We start from the raw sequence: 10,409 nt of genomic DNA on the forward strand, positions 1-10,409 counted from the left end.
CTTTTGCCATACACAGACCATGCCGAAATAGCTCAGTTGGGAGAGCGTTAGACTGAAGATCTAAAGGTCCCTGGTTTCGGCATGTTTGAGTGCATATTTCTTTATTCCATGAGTAGTGATCAGAATTTAATTATTTCAAATTTAATCAACATCATTTCTTAACATAGTTGAGTATTCAGTAGTAACTTCTAAATGATGAGAATGTTTATTTAACAACACGGTGCATAAATACAGCTTAAATATTGTTTTCATGTTTTAAGTCACGCTACTCTAACTATTATGAAAATTTGAAGTAATCTAACAATGCTTCCTGACCACAATTTGTTAAAACTTTTACTTAAATGTATGATTAAGGGTTTGTAATGGATATATTTACAGTATAAAACACATATTTTCTTTTCATTTCATGGAATCATGCTGACAGAAAAATATTGATACTTAACCTTGTGTAACCATGCAAACATAGCTCAGTTGATGTCTTAGTGACTTTTGCCATACACAGACCTTGCCGAAATAGCTCAGTTGGGAGAGCGTTAGACTGAAGATCTAAAGGTCCCTGGTTTTGGCATGTTTGAGTGCATTTTTCTTTTTTCCTTGAGTAGTGATCAGAATTTAATTATTTCAAATTTAAACAACATCATTTCTTAACATAGTTGAGTATTCAGTAGTAACTTCTAAATGATGAGAATGTTTATTTAACAACACGGTGCATAAATACAGCTTAAATATTGTTTTCATGTTTTAAGTCACGCTACTCTAACTATTATGAAAATTTGAAGTAATCTAACAATGCTTCCTGACCACAGTTTGTTAAAACTTTTACTTAAATGTATGATTAAGGGTTTGTAATGGATATATTTACAGTATAAAACACATATTTTCTTTTCATTTCATGCAATCATGATGACAGAAAAATATTGATACTAAACCTTGTGTAACCATGCAAACATAGCTCAGTTGAGGTCTTAGTGACTTTTGCCATACACAGACTTTGCCAAAATAGCTCAGTTGGGAGAGCGTTAGACTGAAGATCTAAAGGTCCCGGGTTTCAGCATGTTTGAGTACCTTTTTTCTTCTTTCCTTGAGCAGTTATCAGTTTTTAAGTATTTCAAATGTAAACAACATCATTTCTTAACATAGTTGAGTATTCAGTGGTAACTTCTAAATGATGAGAATGTTTATTTAACAACACGGTGCATAAATACAGCTTAAATATTGTTTTCATGATGTCCATCATGCTACTCTATTATGAAAATTTGAAATAAACTAACTGCTTTCTGACCACAATTTGTTAAAACTTTTACTTAAATGTATGATTAAGGGTTTGTAATGGATATATTTACAGTATAAAACACATCTTTTCTCTTCATTTCATGCAATCATGATGACAGAATAATATTGATACTTAACCTTGTGTAACCATGCAAACATAGCTCAGTTGAGGTCTTAGTGACTTTTGATATACCTTGCCGAAATAGCTCAGTTGGGAGAGCGTTAGACTGAAAATCTAAAGGTCCCTGGTTCGATCCCGGGTTTCAGCATGTTTGAGTGCATTTTTCTTTTTTCCTTGAGTAGTGATCAGAATTTAATTATTTCAAATTTAAAGAACATCATTTCTTAACATAGTTGAGTATTCAGTAGTAACTTCTAAATGATGAGAATGTTTATTTAACAACACGGTGCATAAATACAGCTTAAATATTGTTTTCATGTTGTCCGTCATGCTACTCTATTATGAAAATTTGAAGTAAACTAACTGCTTCCTGACCACAATTTGTTAAAACTTTTACTTAAATGTATGATTAAGGGCTTGTAATTTATATATTTACAGTATAAAATACATCTTTTCTCTTCATTTCATGCAATCATGATGACAGAAAAATATTGATACTTAACCTTGTGTAACCATGCAAACATAGCTCAGTTGATGTCTTAGTGACTTTTGCCATACACAGACCATGCCGAAATAGCTCAGTTGGGAGAGCGTTAGACTGAAGATCTAAAGGTCCCTGGTTTCGGCATGTTTGAGTGCATATTTTTTTTTTCCATGAGTAGTGATCAGAATTTAATTATTTCAAATTTAATCAACATCATTTCTTAACATAGTTGAGTATTCAGTAGTAACTTCTAAATGATGAGAATGTTTACTTAACAACACGGTGCATAAATACAGCTTAAATATTGTTTTCATGTTTTAAGTCACGCTACTCTAACTATTATGAAAATTTGAAGTAATCTAACAATGCTTCCTGACCACAATTTGTTAAAACTTTTACTTAAATGTATGATTAAGGGTTTGTAATGGATATATTTACAGTATAAACACATATTTTCTTTTCATTTTATGGAATCATGCTGACAGAAAAATATTGATACTTAACCTTGTGTAACCATGCAAACATAGCTCAGTTGAGGTCTTAGTGACTTTTGCCATACACAGACCTTGCCGAAATAGCTCAGTTGGGAGAGCGATAGACTGAAGATCTAAAGGTCCCTGGTTTTGGCATGTTTGAGTGCATTTTTCTTTTTTCCTTGAGTAGTGATCAGAATTTAATTATTTCAAATTTAAACAACATCATTTCTTAACATACTTGAGTATTCAGTAGTAACTTCTAAATGATGAGAATGTTTATTTAACAACACGGTGCATAAATACAGCTTAAATATTGTTTTCATGTTGTAAGTCACGCTACTCTAACTATTATGAAAATTTGAAGTAATCTAACAATGCTTCCTGACCACAATTTGTTAAAACTTTTACTTAAATATATGATTAAGGGCTTGTAATGGATATATTTACAGTATAAAACACATATTTTCTTTTCATTTCATGCAATCATGATGACAGAAAAATATTGATACTAAACCTTGTGTAACCATGCAAACATAGCTCAGTTGAGGTCTTAGTGACTTTTGCCATACACAGACTTTGCCAAAATAGCTCAGTTGGGAGAGCGTTAGACTGAAGATCTAAAGGTCCCGGGTTTCAGCATGTTTGAGTACCTTTTTTCTTCTTTCCTTGAGCAGTTATCAGTTTTTAAGTATTTCAAATGTAAACAACTTCATTTCTTAACATAGTTGAGTATTCAGTGGCAACTTCTAAATGATGAGAATGTTTATTTAACAACACGGTGCATAAATACAGCTTAAATATTGTTTTCATGATGTCCATCATGCTACTCTATTATGAAAATTTGAAATAAACTAACTGCTTTCTGACCACAATTTGTTAAAACTTTTACTTAAATGTATGATTAAGGGTTTGTAATGGATATATTTACAGTATAAAACACATCTTTTCTCTTCATTTCATGCAATCATGATGACAGAAAAATATTAATACTTAACCTTGTGTAACCATGCAAACATAGCTCAGTTGAGGTCTTAGTGACTTTTGTCATACACATACCTTTCCAAAATAGCTCAGTTGGGAGAGCGTTAGACTGAAGATCTAAAGGTCCCGGGTTTCAGCATGTTTGAGTACCTTTTTTCTTCTTTCCTTGAGCAGTTATCAGTTTTTAAGTATTTCAAATGTAAACAACATCATTTCTTAACATAGTTGAGTATTCAGTGGTAACTTCTAAATGATGAGAATGTTTATTTAACAACACGGTGCATCAATACAGCTTAAATATTGTTTTCATGATGTCCATCATGCTACTCTATTATGAAAATTTGAAATAAACTAACTGCTTCTTGACCACAATTTGTTTAAAACTTTTACTTAAATGTAAGATTAGGGGTTTGTAATGGATATATTTACAGTATAAAACACATCTTATCTCTTCATTTCATGCAATCATGATGACAGAAAAATATTGATACTTTACCGTGTGTAACCATGCAAACATAGCTCAGTTGAGGTCTTAGTGACTTTTGCCATACACGGACCTTGCCGAAATAGCTCAGTTGGGAGAGTGTTAGACTGAAGATCTAAAGGTCCCTGGTTCGATCCCGGGTTTCGGCATGTTTGAGTGCATTTTTTCTTTTTTCCTTGAGTAGTGATGAGAATTTAATTATTTCAAATTTAAACAACATCATTTCTTAACATAGTTGAGTATTCAGTAGTAACTTCTAAATGATGAGAATGTTTATTTAACAACACGGTGCATATATACAGCTTAAATATTGTTTTCTTGTTGTAAGTCACGCTACTCTAACTATTATGAAAATTTGAAGTAATCTAACAATGCTTCCTGACCACAATTTGTTAAAACTTTTACTTAAATGTATGATTAAGGGTTTGTAATGGATATATTTACAGTATAAAACACATATTTTCTTTCCATTTCATGTAATCATGATGACAGAAAAATATTAATACTAAATCTTGTGTAACCATGCAAACATAGCTCAGTTGATGTCTTAGTGACTTTTGCCATACACAGACTATGCCGAAATAGCTCAGTTTGGAGAGCGTTAGACTGAAGATCTAAAGGTCCCGGGTTTCGTCATGTTTGAGTAAATTTTTTCTTTTTTCCTTGAGTAGTTATCAGTATTTAATTATTTCAAATGTTAACAACATCATTTCTTAACATAGTTGAGTATTCAGTAGTATCTTCTAAATGATGAGAATGTTTATTTAACAACACCGTGCATAAATACAGCTTAAATATTGTTTTCATGTTGTCCATCATGCTACTCTAACTATTTTGAAAATTTGAAGTAATGTAACAATGCTTCCTGACCATAATTTGTTAAAACGTTTACTTAAATGTATAATTAAGCGTTTGTAATGGATATATTTACAGTATAAAAGACATATTTTCTTTTCATTTCATGCAATCATGATGACAGAAAAATATTGATACTAAACCTTGTGTAACCATGCAAACATAGCTCAGTTGAGGTCTTAGTGACTTTTACCATACACAGACCTTGCTGAAATAGCTCAGTTGGGAGAGCATTAGACTGAAGATCTAAAGGTCCTGGGTTTGGCATGTTTGAGTGCATTTTTTCTTTTTTCCTTTAGTAGTGATCAGAATTTAATTATTTCAAATTTAAACAACATCATTTCTTAACATAGTTGAGTATTCAGTAGTTACTTCTAAATGATGAGAATGTTAATTAACAACACTGTGCATAAATACAGCTTAAATATTGTTTTCATGTTGTAAGTCATGCTACTCTAACTATTATGAAAATTTGAAGTAATCTAACAATGCTTCCTGACCACAATTTGTTAAAAATTTTACTTAAGTGTATAATTAAGCGTTATACAGTATAAAACACATATTTTCTTTTCATTTCATGCAATCATGATGACAGAAAAATATTGATACTAAACCTTGTGTAACCATGCAAACATAGCTCAGTTGAGGTCTTAGTGACTTTTGCCATACACAGACTTTGCCAAAATAGCTCAGTTGGGAGAGCGTTAGACTGAAGATCTAAAGGTCCCGGGTTTCAGCATGTTTGAGTACCTTTTTTCTTCTTTCCTTGAGCAGTTATCAGTTTTTAAGTATTTCAAATGTAAACAACATCATTTCTTAACATAGTTGAGTATTCACTGGTAACTTCTAAATGATGAGAATGTTTATTTAACAACACGGTGCATCAATACAGCTTAAATATTGTTTTCATGATGTCCATCATGCTACTCTATTATGAAAATTTGAAATAAACTAACTGCTTCTTGACCGCAATTTTTTAAAAACTTTTACTTAAATGTAAGATTAGGGGTTTGTAATGGATATATTTACAGTTTAAAACACATCTTATCTCTTCATTTCATGCAATCATGATGACAGAAAAATATTGATACTTAACCTTGTGTAACCATGCAAACATAGCTCAGTTGAGGTCTTAGTGACTTTTGCCATACACATACTTTGCCGAAATAGCTCAGTTGGGAGAGCGTTAGACTGAAGATCTAAAGGTCCCTGCTTCGATCCCGGGTTTCGGCATGTTTGAGTGCATTTTTTTTTTTCCTTGAGTAGTGATCAGAATTTAATTATTTCAAATTTAAACAACATCATTTCTTAACATAGTTGAGTATTCAGTAGTAACTTCTAAATGATGAGAATGTTTATTTAACAACACGGTGCATAAATACAGCTTAAATATTGTTTTCATGTTGTCCGTCATGCTACTCTATTATGAAAATTTGAAGTAAACCAACTGCTTCCAGACCACAATTTGTTAAAACTTTTACTTAAATGTATGATTAAGGGCTTGTAATTTATATATTTACAGTATAAAATACATATTTTCTCTTCATTTCATGCAATCATGATGACAGAAAAATATTGATACTTAACCTTGGGTAACCATGCAAACATAGCTCAGTTGATGTCTTAGTGACTTTTGCCATACACAGACCTTGCCGAAATAGCTCAGTTGGGAGAGCGTTAGACTGAAGATCTAAAGATCCCTGGTTCGATCCCGGGTTTCGGCATGTTTGACTGCATTTTTCTTTTTTCCTTGAGTAGTGATCAGAATTTAATTATTTCAAAATTAAACAACATCATTTCTTAACATAGTTGAGTATTCAGTAGTAACTTCTAAATGATGAGAATGTTTATTTAAGAACACGGTGCATAAATACAGCTTAAATATTGTTTTCATGTTGTAAGTCATGCTACTCTAACTATTATGAAAATTTGAAGTTATCTAACAATGCTTCCTGACCACAATTTGTTAAAACTTTTACTTAAATGTATGGTTAAGGGTTTGTAATGGATATATTTACAGTATAATACACATATTTTCATTTCATTTCATGCAATCATGATGACAGAAAAATATTGATACTAAACCTTGTGTAACCATGCAAACATAGCTCAGTTGATGTCTTAGTGACTTTTTCCATACGCAGACTTTGCCAAAATAGCTCAGTTGGGAGAGCGTTAGACTGAAGATCTAAAGGTCCCGGGTTTCAGCATGTTTGAGTGCATTTTTTCTTATTTCCTTGAGCAGTTATCAGTTTTTAAGTATTTCAAATGTAAACAACATCGTTTCTTAACATAGTTGAGTATTCAGTAGTAACTTCTAAATGATGAGAATGTTTATTTAACAACACGGTGCATAAATACAGCTTAAATATTGTTTTCATGTTGTCCATCATGCTACTCTATTATGAAAATTTGAAGTCAACTAACTGCTTCCTGACCACAATTTGTTAAAACTTTTACTTGAATGTATGATTAAGGGCTTGTAATTTATATATTTACAGTATAAAACACATCTTTTCTCTTCATTTCATGCAATCATGATGACAGAAAAATATTGATACTTAACCTTGTGTAACCATGCAAACATAGCTCAGTTGATGTCTTAGTGACTTTTGCCATACACAGACCTTGCCGAAATAGCTCAGTTGGGAGAGCGTTAGACTGAAGATCTAAAGGTCCCTGGTTTCGGCATGTTTGAGTGCATATTTCTTTTTTCCATGAGTAGTAATCAGAATTTAATTATTTCAAATTTAAACAAAATCATTTCTTAACATAGTTGAGTATTCAGTAGTAACTTCTAAATGATGAGAATGTTTATTTAACAACACGGTGCATAAATACAGCTTAAATATTGTTTTCATGTTTTAAGTCACGCTACTCTAACTATTATGAAAATTTTAAGTAATCTAACAATGCTTCCTGACCACAATTTGTTAAAACTTTTACTTAAATGTATGATTAAGGGTTTGTAATGGATATATTTACAATATAAAACACATATTTTCTTTTCATTTCATGCAATCATGATGACAGAAAAATATTGATACTAAACCTTGTGTAACCATGCAAACATAGCTCAGTTGAGGTCTTAGTGACTTTTGCCATACACAGACTTAGCCAAAATAGCTCAGTTGGGAGAGCGTTAGACTGAAGATCTAAAGGTCCCTGGTTTCTGCATGTTTGAGAAAATTTTTTCTTTTTTCCTTGAGTAGTTATCAGTATTTAATTATTTCAAATGTAAACCACATCATTTCTTAACATAGTTGAGTATTCAGTAGTAACTTTTAAATGATGAGAATGTTTATTTAACAACACGGTGCATAAATACAGCTTAAATATTGTTTTCATGTTGTAAGTCATGCTACTCTAACTATTATGAAAATTTGAAGTAATCTAACAATGCTTCCTGACCACAATTTGTTAAAACTTTTACTTAAATGTATGATTAAGGGTTTGTAATGGATATATTTACAGTATAAAACACATCTTTTCTCTTCATTTCATGCAATCATGATGACAGAAAAATATTGATACTTAACCTTGTGTAACCATGCAAACATAGCTCAGTTGAGGTCTTAGTGACTTTTGCCATACACAGACTTTGCCAAAATAGCTCAGTTGGGAGAGCGTTAGACTGAAGATCTAAAGGTCCCAGGTTTCAGCATGTTTGAGTGCATTTTTTCTTATTTCCTTGAGCAGTTATCAGTTTTTAAGTATTTCAAATGTAAACAACATCGTTTCTTAACATAGTTGAGTATTCAGTGGTAACTTCTAAATGATGAGAATGTTTATTTAACAACACGGTGCATAAATACAGCTTAAATATTGTTTTCATGATGTCCATCATGCTACTCTATTATGAAAATTTGAAATAAACTAACTGCTTTCTGACCACAATTTGTTAAAACTTTTACTTAAATGTATGATTAAGGGTTTGTAATGGATATATTTACAGTATAAAACACATCTTTTCTCTTCATTTCATGCAATCATGATGACAGAAAAATATTGATACTTAACCTTGTGTAACCATGCAAACATAGCTCAGTTGAGGTCTTAGTGACTTTTGCCATACACATACCTTGCCGAAATAGCTCAGTTGGGAGAGCGTTAGACTGAAGATCTAAAGGTCCCTGGTTCGATCCCGGGTTTCAGCATGTTTGAGTGCATTTTTCTTTTTTCCTTGAGTAGTGATCAGAATTTAATTATTTCAAATTTAAACAACATCATTTCTTAACATAGTTGAGTATTCAGTAGTAACTTCTAAATGATGAGAATGTTTATTTAACAACACGGTGCATAAATACAGCTTAAATATTGTTTTCATGTTGTCCATCATGCTACTCTATTATGAAAATTTGAAGTAAACTAACTGCTTCCTGACCACAATTTGTTAAAACTTTTACTTAAATGTATGATTAAGGGCTTGTAATTTATATATTTACAGTATAAAATACATCTTTTCTCTTCATTTCATGCAATCATGATGACAGAAAAATATTGATACTTAACCTTGTGTAACCATGCAAACATAGCTCAGTTGATGTCTTAGTGACTTTTGCCATACACAGACCATGCCGAAATAGCTCAGTTGGGAGAGCGTTAGACTGAAGATCTAAAGGTCCCTGGTTTCGGCATGTTTGAGTGCATATTTTTTTTTTCCATGAGTAGTGATCAGAATTTAATTATTTCAAATTTAATCAACATCATTTCTTAACATAGTTGAGTATTCAGTAGTAACTTCTAAATGATGAGAATGTTTATTTAACAACACGGTGCATAAATACAGCTTAAATATTGTTTTCATGTTTTAAGTCACGCTACTCTAACTATTATGAAAATTTGAAGTAATCTAACAATGCTTCCTGACCACAATTTGTTAAAACTTTTACTTAAATGTATGATTAAGGGTTTGTAATGGATATATTTACAGTATAAAACACATATTTTCTTTTCATTTTATGGAATCATGCTGACAGAAAAATTTGATACTTAACCTTGTGTAACCATGCAAACATAGCTCAGTTGAGGTCTTAGTGACTTTTGCCATACACAGACCATGCCGAAATAGCTCAGTTGGGAGAGCGATAGACTGAAGATCTAAAGGTCCCTGGTTTTGGCATGTTTGAGTGCATTTTTCTTTTTTCCTTGAGTAGTGATCAGAATTTAATTATTTCAAATTTAAACAACATCATTTCTTAACATACTTGAGTATTCAGTAGTAACTTCTAAATGATGAGAATGTTTATTTAACAACACGGTGCATAAATACAGCTTAAATATTGTTTTCATGTTGTAAGTCACGCTACTCTAACTATTATGAAAATTTGAAGTAATCTAACAATGCTTCCTGACCACAATTTGTTAAAACTTTTACTTAAATATATGATTAAGGGTTTGTAATGGATATATTTACAGTATAAAACACATATTTTCTTTTCATTTCATGCAATCATGATGACAGAAAAATATTGATACTAAACCTTGTGTAACCATGCAAACATAGCTCAGTTGAGGTCTTAGTGACTTTTGCCATACACAGACTTTGCCAAAATAGCTCAGTTGGGAGAGCGTTAGACTGAAGATCTAAAGGTCCCGGGTTTCAGCATGTTTGAGTACCTTTTTTCTTCTTTCCTTGAGCAGTTATCAGTTTTTAAGTATTTCAAATGTAAACAACTTCATTTCTTAACATAGTTGAGTATTCAGTGGCAACTTCTAAATGATGAGAATGTTTAT

The 10,409-nt window shown here is 31.5% G+C and overlaps 5 non-coding genes across 5 annotated transcripts; all 5 read left to right on the forward strand.

Moving 5' to 3' along the window:
- Nucleotides 1-1,468: 1,468 nt before the first annotated feature.
- Nucleotides 1,469-1,541, forward strand: TRNAF-GAA (transfer RNA phenylalanine (anticodon GAA)). Its single transcript has one exon. It is a non-coding gene; the product is annotated as a tRNA-Phe (tRNA).
- Nucleotides 1,542-3,894: 2,353 nt separating this feature from the next.
- On the forward strand, nucleotides 3,895-3,967 carry TRNAF-GAA (transfer RNA phenylalanine (anticodon GAA)). The gene has a single exon. It is a non-coding gene; the product is annotated as a tRNA-Phe (tRNA).
- A 1,866-nt stretch (nucleotides 3,968-5,833) lies between these two features.
- TRNAF-GAA (transfer RNA phenylalanine (anticodon GAA)) lies at nucleotides 5,834-5,906 on the forward strand. Its single transcript has one exon. It is a non-coding gene; the product is annotated as a tRNA-Phe (tRNA).
- A 418-nt stretch (nucleotides 5,907-6,324) lies between these two features.
- On the forward strand, nucleotides 6,325-6,397 carry TRNAF-GAA (transfer RNA phenylalanine (anticodon GAA)). The gene has a single exon. It is a non-coding gene; the product is annotated as a tRNA-Phe (tRNA).
- Nucleotides 6,398-8,757: 2,360 nt separating this feature from the next.
- TRNAF-GAA (transfer RNA phenylalanine (anticodon GAA)) lies at nucleotides 8,758-8,830 on the forward strand. Its single transcript has one exon. It is a non-coding gene; the product is annotated as a tRNA-Phe (tRNA).
- The last annotated feature ends 1,579 nt before the right edge of the window (nucleotides 8,831-10,409 follow it).

Source organism: Taudactylus pleione, unplaced genomic scaffold (assembly GCF_031769625.1).
Source record: "Taudactylus pleione unplaced genomic scaffold, aTauple2 ptg000815l, whole genome shotgun sequence".
Lineage (NCBI taxonomy): Eukaryota > Metazoa > Chordata > Amphibia > Anura > Myobatrachidae > Taudactylus > Taudactylus pleione.